At 44.6% G+C, this 14419-nt stretch overlaps 1 protein-coding gene across 7 annotated transcripts in view; it reads left to right on the top strand.

Annotated features, from left to right (window-relative positions):
• FYN (FYN proto-oncogene, Src family tyrosine kinase) overlaps window positions 1–14419 on the top strand; it is a 216791-nt gene that overhangs the window by 102026 nt on the left and 100346 nt on the right. The gene's annotated exons all lie outside the window — the stretch shown is intronic.

Here is a 14419-nt window from a genome sequence, read left to right as displayed (position 1 = left end):
AGGGAGAGACAGAATCCCAAGCAGGCTCACACTGTCAGCACAGAGCCTGATGTGGGGCTCGAACTCACAAACCACGAGTTCATGACCTGAGCCGAAATCAAGACTCGGACGCTTAACCAACTGAGCCCCCCCAGGCGCCTCGAGAGAGTGCCATCTTTGAAGAAACATCAAAGCCTAAGAGGATGTTCCACCTTTGATCCAGTCTTCCTGGCCTAAAAGCCGTCTGGACAGGGAATTAGGTGTCAATTTCAGGAGTTTTTGGTATGATATCTTAGGCTTCATACTTGGTGCACTTCCAGAGCCTGGTATTGGAGCCTTGTTTAAAGTTTGGTTTTGATGTCAGCCAAAAAAACAGCCAAAACAGTAGCTCCATCAGTCTGAATGCACACACGTGAAATTGATTAAAGTGGTAAAACTATAACCGTTTTGAATGAAGAGACACAGTGAAGCTGACCTGAATATAAATGTCGAGGGGATTAAGAAAAGAGGAGGTAGTGACGTGTGATTTTTTTTCTTCTCTATTATATTTTGCTTCTCTCTCTCTTCCAGTTTCTTTCCCAATTTTTTATTCTGAAAAACTTCAGAGCCGCCAGTTTGGGAGAATGGTAAAACCGACACCTATGTGTCCTTTACCTGGATTCACCAGTTGTTCTGAATTCACCACATTTGCTTTCTTTGTTCCTTCTTCCAATTTAAACATATTTACATTTATATGTATTATATATAACATATATAGCATATATTACATAAATTTTTTCTGCACCATTTGAAAATTGCAAACATCGGGGCGCCTGGGTGGCTCAGTCGGTTAAGCGGCCGACTTCGGCTCAGGTCATGATCTCACGGTCCGTGAGTTTGAGCCCCACGTCGGGCTCTGTGCTGACAGCTCAGAGCCTGGAGCCTGTTTCGGATTCTGTGTCTCCCTCCCTCTGACCCTCCCCCGTTCATGCTCTGTCTCTCTCTCTCTCAAAAATAAATAAACATTAAAAAAAATTATAAAAAAAAAAAAGAAAATTGCAAACATCTTAACACTTTACCTCTAAATATTTCATCACGTATCTCCTAAGAATACGAATTCTTCCACATAATCACAATACTGTTATAGCTAAGAGATTCACAATAAGTCCATGATATTAGCTAATATCCACTCCATATTAAGACCTCCCCAGTTGTCCAGGCTACATGTAGTGTAGAATGTCCTGTATTTTGGCCTTGCTTGTTTCTTCATGGTGTTGTTCAACTTGCCCTTTCTCTCTTCCTGAAAATAGTTAGATCTAGAGGCTTGGGATTAGATGCAGGTGAAACATTTTTTGGCAAAAATACCTCACACGTAGTGATAGATGCTTGATATTCTATCACAGCAGGAGGTCCATGGTGTCAGCGTGTCCCACCATCCAGAGTGATCTGCTTGATCTCTTGAATACGGTGGTAACCAGACCTCCCCTATGTTCACATACACCTTGGGTCAGTAAGGCATCTGTGGGCTGGTGCATGGATCCTTTGTGAACATCCTGTCACCCACCTACCTTTTGCCCAGTGCCTTGAGTATCAATGGATAATCCTCACCTGTACCCGTTATTACATTGGGACGGTGATATTTTTTACCCTTTGCTTTCTCTTCCTCAGTTCTTTATAGTGAATGACCTTCATATTTTTACAGTGATGATTTTTTTTTTAGCCAGTGCCCTGGCAGTCAGCCAGATTTTGCTGTGATAATAGATTATGCTAAACACATTTCTTTGCCTTTTAGGATAAGAAGGAGTAACTTTACAGAGCCGTTTACTACTGCCTGCCAGGGTACCGCATAGGCTCCTTAACTGTAGAATTTATTTCACTTTCCCCCACACGCAACAGTTCAGACTGGCAAGCAAAGGGACTTGCTTAGGGTCACCCAGCTCCTATGGTGGAGCTGATACCAAGCCAGATCTGTCAGGCTTCGAGCCAAGGTTTTCCACTTTGCCATGTTCCCTCTGATCCCTGACCCCTGGCAGTGTCTCCCACTTACAGTGCTTGCCTTAGACAAGTGCCTACCTGACTGGGTAAGTCTGTGAACAAGGAAAAGTCAGCCAGGACGGGGCTGTGCAGCTGGAGAAACACAAGCCACATACACCTAAAAGCTGCAGGTGCTACTGGGGCTCAGACAGATGTGGGCCCAGTACTATCAGAAATCTCGGTCTGTATTTTAACCATCCCAACTTTTCCATGTGGGTAACTGATTTATATACTCCGACGCTCATCCGCAGAATCACCAGCTTCCAGCACCTGGGCCGCAGCCAGCCGAGGCCCCCGCACATCAGCCAAGGCTTGGTTTAGAAATGGAATGCTTTGCTTGCTTGTTTTTAACATCTCTTTTAAACTGAAATTAATGTTCTTGAAATCTGATTTGAGGGGTGATTGATTTTTGAAGAGGGGGGAAGGTTGGGTTTTATGGAGAAAAGTCGTTACTGATATATTATAAAACCTTGTATTTCTTAATTAGTAGGTTAAGAGCACAATAGTAGATATTTCATCTGTAGCTTGGGAAGAAAGCAAATATGGGACGCCTGGGTGGCTCAGTCAGTTAAGTGTCTGACTCTTGATTTCAGCTCAGGTCACGATTTCATGGTTCATGAGTTTAAGTCCCACATCCACATCAGGCTCCGTGCTAACAGCGTGGAGCCTGCTTAGGAGGCTCTCTTTACCTCTCTCTCTCTCTCTTTCTCTGTCAATAAATGGACAAATAAACTTTAAAAAATACAAAAAAAAAGAAAGAAAACAAATACATTTCCCTCTGAATATCATCTCTAGGACTTCTCTTTTTCAAATTGTTGTCTGAGCCCTTATCAAGGAGATGAAGTCTGTTTTCCCCACCTTGCACTCCTTGTTCTTTGTGTATATTTAACTGTTTTAATGAGTCACAGAAGAAACTGTGAGTTTGTTCCCAGGAGAAGAACGGTCGCAGATAAATAGCAGTGCTTCTCAGAATGGGCCACAGTGTTGGCGTCACAGTGTTGGCCAAGGATACAGACCAATTAGGTTACTTCTAATTCTTTTTAGCAGAAATTATCCTTGAACTTGAAGCAACGAGAAACAATTGCAGGTAGAGGCCCTCTGGTCTTACTTCAGCCAGAAGGAATTTAGTCCTTCCCTCCCGCTTTACAGGTTAGCAACTTGAGGCACAGGCAGGTTGAATGGGACCCAGGTCAGACCTAATTCGCTTGGGTCTCTTGTGATTCCTCCTCACGTTTGTTTCCTGAAGTTAACATTTTCAGTCAGCAAGTAATAACCATAATGTTCCACCCTGACATTGTCACTCATTGTCCACAATGTTTTTCTTCCCATGCTAACCCTCCACGATCCAGGTTTCCACTCCCAGTAACATTTAACAAGTGAAGAAATGAGGGTCCAAATCAGTGCCGTCCAATAGAAATAGAAGACAAGGAGCATGCATAATGTAAAATTTTCTAGTAGCCATGTTAAATGAAAGTACAAAGAAATATGTGAAATTAGTTTTAAAAAATTAGTTTTAAAAATTGTTGGAATGTTTCGGTACTAAATCTTTGAAATCTCAGTGTATTTTATACTCAACAGCTCATCTCAAGTTAGAGAAGCCATATTTCAAGTGTTCCATGTGGCTCACAGCTACAAGTACGGGCAGCAGAGCGGTCCAGGGCCACACCCAACTAGATTCTTTAATTGAAATCTCTTGAGAGAGAAACTTCATCAGCTTTCTTGTCCTCCCCCACCTCCGCCCCAGTCTGAGGCCACATGTTTCTGTCTTCTGTGTGCCACATTTTCCCCAACTAACTAATTACAGGGAGACGCTTGGTTGAGTCCTAACCCCTAGCTCAGCACTTTTCCACCAGTCCTGGCAGCTGGTGAGACCGACATACCCTGCCTTGTAAATGATAGTGTGAAGCATACTTCCAAATGTCTCCACCGCAGTTTCCATGATTTCCTTTCTCTTAGGGGCAACTCAGTGGCATTTTGCAAAACCAGGGTGATTTTGTTTTTTTAATTCACCCTTTCAGAAAAATCCATTCTAATCAATGGACTCTTAAAACACACGCAGGCCAGTAGTGTCCCAGGACCTCAGCAGAACAAGTATGCATAGTATACAATTTTTAGCTGTTTTTATACCAAGTATGTCTCTGTTTTGATTCATGATGGTTTCTTTTCTTTTTTTAACTAGTCAAATGCTAGTCAATACATCACTCCCATCTTAAGCATTATTCACAATGAAACCAAGAACACTGTTCACAATGAAACATTAGTAAAGGTCAGATTCCATTTCCACTAAATGTCAAGTCTCTGGCCATTGACCCTATTACTTGAAGTATTCAATTGTAATATAATCATGAGTGGGGGAGGGGGGAATGACAGAAGAATGGTGACAGGCTCCTGGTGTTTGTTATGATGGACTTCACCCAAATAGAAACCCTAATTTATAAAAATGGAAATTTGAATCGGGAGAAGATTCTCCCATACTCTTTAAAAAAAAAAAAAAAACAATTTATTTTTGGCAGAGTGCAAGTGGGGGAGGGGCAGAGAGAGGGGGACAGAGGATCCGAAGCAGGCTCTGCACTTACAGGCTGACAGCCCAGAACTTGATGCAGGGCTTGAACCCACAAATCTCGAGATCACGACCTGAGCTGAAGTCAGATGCTTAACCGACTGAGCCACCCAGGTGTCTCCCATATTCTTAATTAGAGGCCAGGTTCCACATCTTCCAACATTCTCAGTTAAATAAAGGCTAGAGAAAATAATACCTTACCCCCCCGCCTTGTCCTGTGGCCTCCTCCAGTATTGGAAGGATGAAATGAATTTCCTCTTTTTTCCTTCAGCACTGCCTTCCTTAAGTTTTGACCTTGTGTCAGTCTCTGTCATTCACAAAGCCCCTTGAACTTAGGTGGAAGGTTGCATTTGGAATCAAAACAATGTGTTGTCAGGGCAGACTTCTTCTCTCACCCCAATCCCTTCCCTACAGTAATTCTGGATTAGCCCCTCATTTATTAAATTATAGTCCTTTTATTCACTCTGATTCAAAGGCATTTTTTTTAGGTGGATATCTCATGTTCATTTAAAAATATCATTTAGTAGCTGTATTTCTGCTAAGCAACCAGAAATTATAGTTGACTCCAGCCAAGTGGCTGAGTTACCTAGGTTTTGCTTCCAGTGTTATGCTGAGTAGAAACGTTTTGGTTTCCTCTTCAATATTAACAGTTGACTGAGAGTGATGGATGGGGCTGAGGAAGGGCAAGGAAATCTAGAATTCAGTGGCACAGCATCATCGACTCCAAGGATTCTTCTCTGAATCACCAGAGGAGTTTGTTAAAAACCCTGGCACCCAAGCCTCACAGTCCTGAGGACAGGATCCAAGCAAGTACATAAGAACCACCTACCCTTGCTCAATTGGGTCCATTTGTCAAAACTCAAGGTCAGCTTTACTAGATGTAAGTTATACTTTAACAAACTTATTATCCTGAAGTGTATTTATATGCATGCATTGAAATTTTTGACACCCACCATGGAGAATATTTTGACTATCAAACACTCTGGAGTCTGCGATAAAGCTCATAGTCAAAACATTCGTTCATTCATTCAGAAAACATTTAAGGAGCAGTGCTAGGCATTGTTCCTACCTTGGGAAAACAGAAGTACATTGAGACACAGTACATGACCCTGAGGGTTTTGTTTTATGGGTGAGACCGGGATCCAACAACTGGGATGCAATGTGGAAAGTGTAATATGAGTATTGTGTATCTGTGGAGCAAAAAAGGAAAGGAAGACCCTCCAACAAACACACACATGGGCACACGCACACATACATGTGGATACACACACACATTCCCAGTTCTACCCCACTGTCTTCTTGAAGATGGAATGGGGTAGGCAGTGTTAGGAAAATTTCACAGAGAAGCCACTGAACATGAGTCTTGGGGCATGATTAGGCAAGGAAGTGGAAAATATTATGCCTGTTTTTCAAAGGAATGGCTCTCAAAATTTGGTTCTAAAGTTAAAAAAAAAAAAAAAAAAGAAGGTCATTATGACATCAGTTGTTTTTAGAGTGATTTGACCAACCTCTGATACTATTCAGTTCATTTATCCTGATCTATCTAGTTACACTGCCTGACACAGTAGACATCCAGCACAGTAGGTGTGCTGAATTGAATTGATGCTCTCAGTAGTTTGCCTTTCCCCTGACAAACTGTTATACATGCACAACTATATCTTAGGATAATAATAGTAGTGTGTAATTTTCAAAATAGCACCCAAGTTACCTCTGTAAGTACTGCTTCCTAAATACTAAAAATGTTTGCCCTTGGAGGAGAGTGCATTTAAGAATATTTAAGTGCTTCCTGCTGGTACATGTCACGGTATGATTTGATTTTTGTATTTCGAGAACATTAACTCTTGTTTCTAACCCAGTTTTTTACTCTTTTTTTCATTCTTAAATATATCTGAGGTTGTGGATAAGCAATGGAGCCAAAAGAAATGATCATGGCATCCCTCACTAAGTCTGTCCTTCCAGTGGACCCAGAACACAGCACTGTGTTCCCCTGGATATTGGATGCTCTTTCAGGAGTTGGGGGGCAAAGAATATTTGAGAGTAGCTGTCGACACTGCCCCGAAAAATATATAGTCAGCGCTGGGTGTCAGCTCGCCCAGGGCAACTGCTCTCCCTACGCATTTTTGCAGCTTACATGCAAATTACCATTATTGGTTACTTTGATACAGTCCTGAACTGTAACAGGAAAACTTGTAACTTTGTGTTGTGACAGGAAGGACGAGAACCGGCCCCCATATTGCTTCTTTTGGAAGGCTGAATAATATTTCTAGACGTGCCCGGTGCATTGGAAGTTTTTGCTGCTGTTCTGCCCGCTTCCTAAGCCTAAACAAAATGTGCATTCCAGTCTCTGTTCCATTAAATAGCCATTCTGGTTGCAAGGAAAGTAGGCGAAGTTGTGAGAACTGGATTTAAGCTTTTAAGTGGCAGGATGGGCAGGGCATTCGCTTTGGTGCTGGGCCTATGACTGAAATCGGAGCTCCCTGCTGGAAACCAGCTGTGGGGTCTTGGACAAGTGACTCCACCTCTTGAACTCACCATCCTACTTTCCCAAGTGGTAGTTGAGAATTACGGGAGATAAGATGTGGTGCTAACATGATGCCTGGCACTACCAAATGCTTATTCCATGTGAGGTCACCTGACTTTGCCCTTGTTAGCATATGTATCAGTCTTGTCATCCTCTGTTTACAACTTTGCAGGCTCCCATTAGCCTCTGAGAAAGGCCTAAACGTGGTGAACGTACTCAAGGCCTTTCACAATCCTTCTGTCCGACCTACACTTCATATTCATCCCACAGCAAAACCAGATCACCTCTGTGCCCTCAACTGGGCCTCAGGGACTCACTCTCCTGCACTAGAATGCCTTCCTCCCATTTCTTAGGGTCTGTGGCAAGGCCTGTCTTAAATGCCACTTCTTCCCAGTCTCTCAGGCTGGAAAATTCACCTCTTTGTCCAACACTGGGTCTCTCTTGGCACAGGTGCCCAAAGAGGCCTCTTCTCCTGGTTAAGCCTCTCCTTTCTGCAAAGAGGTTTGCAAATAGCCGCCTTCTCACCGTGTTCTCCTGTGGCCTTCTCTCTGCACAGACACATCCCTAGTATCACTTCCTCTTACAAGAACAGCAGACCTGTGGGACTAGCGCCCTATCCTGTGGCCTCATTGAACCTTAATGACCTTAAAAGACGTATCAACAAATATAGTCACACTGGGGTTTAGGGCTTCAGCATATGAATTTGGGGGAGACACGAGGCAGTAACACATGGGTATACACATACTGCCAGATCCTCTGAAGGAGTGTGTGTGCGTGTCTGTGCTCACACGTGTGCACACACCCCTGTGTGCAGGTCCCCCCTGTCACTAGCTTTCTTCTTTGCGGCCCTCATGCAGAAAGCATGGCTTTGTCACTTCCCTGTGGAAGTACAGCTGCCCCACCCCTCAAACACCTTGCTTCTACTGCCCCTGTGAGGGCCCCAAGAGACACACACCAACCATCTCACTGAGCGGAGCCGCTCCATCACAGCCTCTCCTTGCCCCTGACTGCCAGCAGAGGTGAACGAGAGAGAACGAACCACAGCAGGGAAGGGAAGGAATCAGGTGACTGGAACAGGAAGGTGACATTTTTGTTTTAAAGGAAAGAAATGAAGCCTCTCTTTTCCCTTCTCAGTTAAACGCTGTCCGCAGTTTTTGTTTTTTTACTCCAGGTTTCTCCAGTTCTGAAAGTGGCTAAGGAACCCTTTATCTCTTCTAGTCCAGACCACTGATAAGTGATGCGGGAGAATCCAGTCTAATGGAGTCCTTTGCTGACCCAGCCCTGACTTACAGAGGGAGGCTGTTCCATTACAAATAGTTTTTATTCTGCTAATTCAGAGGCTCCGCACGCTGTCCTCCGCCTGCAAATTAGCTGGAGGCACAAGCTTTGCATTATGCAAAGTATTTATTCTCACAGTTAATATGCTGGAAAGTGTGGTTTCACACTTTTCTGCCAAGTACAAAGGTTCTCACCCAGTAGTGAACCAAGTCACTGGGGAACATGTACAAAGTACCTAAACCCCGTGCTTCCTCCCCATCTGTGAGAGTGAGATGGCCCAGGGCCTCCCGTGTCATCCTTTCTTATCTTGTTACTTCCTCCGAGCTTTCTTACGAAATTTTTCAAATACAGGATTCCTTCTATTTTTCTTGACAAAATCCAGTGGTGAATTCATTTTTTTGATGTTCTTTTATGGAAATTTTCAAATCTGTAGAAAGTAAACAGTAGAGCATAACGGACCCCCGGGTATCCTTCACCCAGCTTGCAACAGTTATCCACATTCTGCCATTCTTGTTTCATCTGTACCTGGAATGGATTATTGTTACTATTTTTTGACTACTGCCATTTTGTTTCATAGAGAAGAGAGTGAGAGAGCCAGCCAGTGCCTGCACTGTCCGTGAATTAAAAATTGGTTACATGTCCTCACAGGTGCTTCCCTGACCATATTGCATTTAATCCTCATGGCCCCTGGGCATTGTTCCTCACATTTTATAACTATGGAAGCTGAAACACTAGGAAATCCAACACCTGTGCAAAGTCTCCCGACTAGTAAGTGCTCAAGCAGGGATTCTCGCTCTCAGAGGTGTCTGAAAATCATGCTTTCCCCCAAGCAGCAGCTTAGAAGAATCAAGACCACAAAAAAAATGCCTAGACAAGTTTTACAGTTTGGGTAGATGCATCACTATATTATAAAACAAATATAATTTTTTAAAATTTTTTTTAATGTTTATTTACTTTTGAGAGCGAGAGAGAGTGGGGGAGGGGCAAGAGAGAAAGAGGGAGGCACAGAATCTGAAGCAGGCTCCAGGCTCTGAGCTGTCAGCACAGAGCCAGCCCGACACAGGGCTTGAACTCACAAACTGCAACATCATGACCTGAGCCAAAGACAGACGCTTGACCGACCAAGCCACTCAGTGCCCCTATAGTATAATGTTAATGTTAGAAGCTAGGTAGATGTTCGATGTAAAATTATTAAATGTGTAGGTAAAAGGTTTTACAGTACGGTAGGTGGATAGCTATATGATAAAGCAAATATGATATAATGTTATTGTTAGAACTAGATAGATATTCAACATAAAACTATTAGAGCTATGTATTTGAAGTTTTTCACAATAACATGTTGGCAGAGTGGAATTCCAACAGAAGCAAACTTTGTCTAACTCATCAAGCAGTGGACAGAACACAAGTTATTTTCACGTACCTATCCTAGTGATGTCTGCTCCAAAGAGACAGATTTGAGAGTTGGTGGAATTGTAATCTTAGGCATACCGAGCCAGGGATAGAAATTACTTGGAGGTGTACCTAATCAACATCAACTGCCGAGGTCTGAGAGACCTCAGAAAACTGATGCAGAAACAGCGGTGGTGCCTTGAGCCAACAGCTCGGGACGCCTCCTCGCTGTTGCTGCTCGTGGAAGGCGAGAGCTGGCTGTGATGATGGACAGTTCTCTTTTCCAGTTCTGGCCATGTAGGTGCAATTCCATCATTTACCCACAGGAACATATTGCATGCATACAACCTGCATGTTGAAGCTGTTCCTCCTCGTTGAAGGCCATGATCGGATTTTTTTGCAGACATCAAAAACCGAGCCACCCACTCCGCTCCACTGTGTAACACAGGCCCTGCTCTGATGGCGACCTGGCCTGGTCTGCTCTGCTATATTCTGTTGGGAATGATGGTTGGAGGCAAAGACACTCTGTCCGAGGGATCCCGGAGGGCATTTTGTTGCTGACAGTACAGCCCAGCAGGCCCTCTCCCACTTCCACGGAGGGCTCCGTGTATCCTGGAGGCCCAAACTTGGCTGTCATTGGCATTATTACCCAGCCTGCCCTTAGTTCTTGAGGCCGTGCTCCTGGTCCAGGGAAAGCTCTGCCCTCCTAGCTGTACCCTGCTCTAGACGACGAAGCTGTTTCGAGAAAGGAAAGCCACCTCTCTAGAATACTCTAGTCGCCACAGACTGCAATACTATGGTCACGCCAGGAGACCAAAACGTTTCTGGCAACAACTTTTCCAACCGATTTCCAAAATTCTGATGGAGCCTTGGTCCAAGCCGTGTGACTCACTGATGCTTACACCATTATACTGTTCTCCTTCCACTATACCCTGGGCAGAATTGAAAGCCTTCAAGAGGTACCCGTCTCTTGAGTTAACTACGCCATCAGCTTCCTTCACCCTGAACGGTTTCAGGCAATCCAGGCTAGAAGGAAGAGACGGCTTTGTAATCAGACTGGATGTGGACCCCAGCGTCTGCCATTACTGGCTGTGAGACTTGAGGAAAAGTGTTTAACTTCTTTGAGCCCAACCCATGTAAGGCTTGAACTCGGATCACGTATGTGAAGCCACCTCACATGGTGTCAGGCCCCTGGGTCACTAAGCACTGGTTTCCTTTTTCTCTCGTGTGTGGTATGTTGTAAGGTATGACGTGAGGACTCATATCCCTGCCACCAGCTGGTGGGACGACCACATCTTGTCTCTGGCTCTGTAAACCTCAGTCTCAGCATCTAAAAATGGACCACCTGTTCTCCAAGTTGCTGTGACTTAAAAACAAAAACAAAACGACTATACTATCTAACTGCTCCTCGGGGGGCTCCCTCAGATTGTGGGGGCAGAGGGGAAAGTCCTGAGCATGGGATAGCCCAGAAAGAGTGAGGACTGGGATGGGTGAGATTGAGGTAGGGACAGCAGGGGAGGAATGATCAAAATAAGACCAAAGTCAGAAGGTTGGCATTGCTAAAAACTAAGATTGCCACCTGGGAGTTTTGTCAAGGTTGAGTTACAGCACACTAAGCAGGGATTACTTCCCCACGGGAAACCTCTTGCAGCTTAGGCCCCTTGCGACTCCCTGGTCCAGATGAGTCCTGTCCTCCACTGCAGCATTCCTGCCCACGCGTGTTACTGCTGCCTTCCTCCCAGGAATGAGTGCCATTATTATGTCACGCGGTCTCACTACCAGAAGACGTTGTTTGCTCACTTTTGCGTGACAAACATCGAGTCTGTTGTCCGCTGCGCTGTTTAGTCTTGCTTGGGGACCTTCCGTCCTTACTGTTGGCTCCTGCCTGCTGCAGCCATCCACACGCTCCGAATGCCTTTCCCTTCTTCTCTGCAGCTGCAGGGAGCCTTGTGGTTGGGCTTCCTTAAATGCAAGCAGATGGAAGTGAGCAGGGGTGTGGAGGCAATTAGAGGATTTCTTGCTCCAAGCGGTGTGGGTTTGCTCTCTCTTGGGTATGTGGCTGTTCTTGCTCATTTTATCTTTCGTTTGGGTTTTGTGAGGCTATCAGCTTTCTTTTCAGGCTATATTTTGCTGCCCATTGCAGGAACTTGCAAAATGGGATGACTTGGTTGCTTATTGTTTGGAATCAAACTTTCCACATAAGGCCTAGATAATGCGTATCACGCTGATGATGGTGCTTCATATTTGTGACATATTGTCCCATCTAAAGAGTGCCTTCACATACATCACTGTCCCACTTTTTGTCTGGTCTGAACTCGGAAAAAACACGAAGGCTCTACTCTCTCTGCTCGAGTGGGAGTTTCTCCTTGTCTTTACACCATCTCTGTAGTCAAACCACAAAGGGGACAGTTACAGAATGAAACTGTAGCCTCTGCTTCATTCCTTTCCTCTCTCTAGCTTCAGTTTAATATGTTCCAAACTTTATCAGCATACTGCCAGATTGTCTGGACCTTTAAACAATTGTAACAGATAACATCTGCCATCAGGGAGCTTCCAATCTAGTTGGGGAAACAGACCTTTAAATGTGAGTTTAAGCAACAGTACCCAACACACAGAAGGCACTCCATGACTAGGTGGTGAAGAAATGAGTGGATAATGTAACCTACCAAAGCCCTGAAAAGCAAGGAGGAGAGCTAGGAAGGAACTGAAGGAGGCGTAGTCCTCAGTGGGAGCAGGCACACAAGGTGCAGCACCTGTGGGTGCCTGGGAGTGAGAAGACAAGAGGACCGGCTAAGCACCCTCGTGGATTGTGATTTGTCATCCATTAGTGCAGCTAAATGAGAGCTGAAGACATCAGAGGAAGCCATATAGATAGAAACTAAGAAGAATGAGCAGGGAAAATGCCATTCTCTGCTCTCCAGGACAGGACAAGCAGAAAGAGGGAAGGAAGCAGGCTAACAGGCAGACTGGAAGGAAGAGACTGCCATGCCACAGGCCTGTGCTAGGAGCTGGGAGAAGGCAGTGGGGTGGGGGTGGGGGTTCAAAGCAATACAAGACTTGGCCCCAACCCTTTAGAGACCCTGCCATGCACAGCAAACCGTGACTCAGTGTGATTGTGGGGGATAAGCCAAGGAACTAAGAGACCGGGAGACCAATGTGAGCCTGAGGAGCTAAAATGAAGGCTTCTGGAGGGTAAGACCAGCATGGGGCCAGGCACATGGATGAGATGTGGGAACTGCACGGACAGTCATGTGGAGATATGTACCATCCTGGGTGGAGATCATGCCGAGGCAGTGGGAGATTGGTGGGACAGGTGTGGGGGCCCTAACGTGGAAGGCTTGGAAGCCAAGCTGGAGACCTGAGGAAAGGTGCTGAGCAGGAAGGCAACATTAGGAAGTGTGGTAAGTGGAATTTTGTCCCAGACGCTGGGCTAGGGGCTCCGCACTCTCCCTTGCGGACGGTGCGAGAGTAAGCTCAGGGAAGCAGGCTCCTCCTTGGGGTGGACACTGAGCCTTTTCAGTGTCTCCTGAGGGCACTGGTCTACTCCAGCCCAAACACTGCCACTCAGGTAGAACAGGAGTAAGAAAAGATCCTCTAGTGCAACTGTCAGTAGGACACTGTTACCGTTGGTTGTTTTGGCTGCCACAAAGCTGTACTAGGTTTGGGACAAAATGGGGGCGCCTGGGTGGCTCAGGCGGTTGAGCGTCTGACTTCAGCTCAGGTCACGATCTCACAGTTCATGAGTTTGAGCCCCGCATTGGGCTCTGTACTGTGGCAGCTCAGAGCCTGGAACCTGCTTCGGATTCTGTATCTCCCTCTCTCTCTCTCTCTCTCTCTCTCTGCCCCTACCCGGCTTGTGCTCTGTCTCTTTCACTCTTTCAAAAATAGATTGAAAAACATTCTTAAAAATTTAAGAATAAAAAAAATGTGACAAAATGTTCTTGAAGAGCTCCAGAATTTTGTGCTATAGGAGCTCTAGGTATTTTCGTTATGGTGGATTTTGTTTGTTCATTGATTAATTATCACAGTGTAGTTGACAAACAGTGTTACATAGTTTCAGGCGTACAACCTAGTGATTCAACTTCTTTATCCACCACAAGTATCTGTCACCATACAACGCTATCACAGTACCACTGACTATATTCCCCATGCTGTACTTTCTATTCCTGTGACTTATTCATTCCGTAACTGGAAGCCTGTATGTCCCACTCCCCTTCACCTGCTTTGTCCACCCCCCTACCCCTTCCTTCTGGCAACCGTCAGTTTGTTCTTTGTGTTTATGAGTCCATTTCTTTTTCTTTGTTCATTTTTTTGTTTTGTTTTTAGAGTCCAAATACAGGTGAAATCATATTCTGTGTGTGGCATGTTTCACTTAGCATAATGTCCGTCCGTGTTGTAACAAATGTCATTATGGTGAGTTTTTAAAAATAATATCCACGTTAATGCATGTCCTCAGTGTAGAGTACTTAGAAAATACAGAAAAGCACAAGGACAAAAGTCACTATTACTATTACTCCATCACTCAGAAACAATCACACATATTGTTAGTATTTTTGTTCAGTGTCCAAATTTGGAAGTTTTAAAGTGATTTCAAATTGCATTTAATGTTTTGTATCTTATTTTTATAACTCGGCAATATAGCATGAATATTTCTGTGGCAGTAAATTTATTTTACAATA

The sequence above is a fragment of the Herpailurus yagouaroundi genome, unplaced genomic scaffold (assembly GCF_014898765.1).
Source record: "Herpailurus yagouaroundi ecotype Mexico unplaced genomic scaffold, PumYag 139, whole genome shotgun sequence".
NCBI lineage: Eukaryota > Metazoa > Chordata > Mammalia > Carnivora > Felidae > Herpailurus > Herpailurus yagouaroundi.
This window is presented reverse-complemented; position numbering and strand designations above follow the sequence as displayed.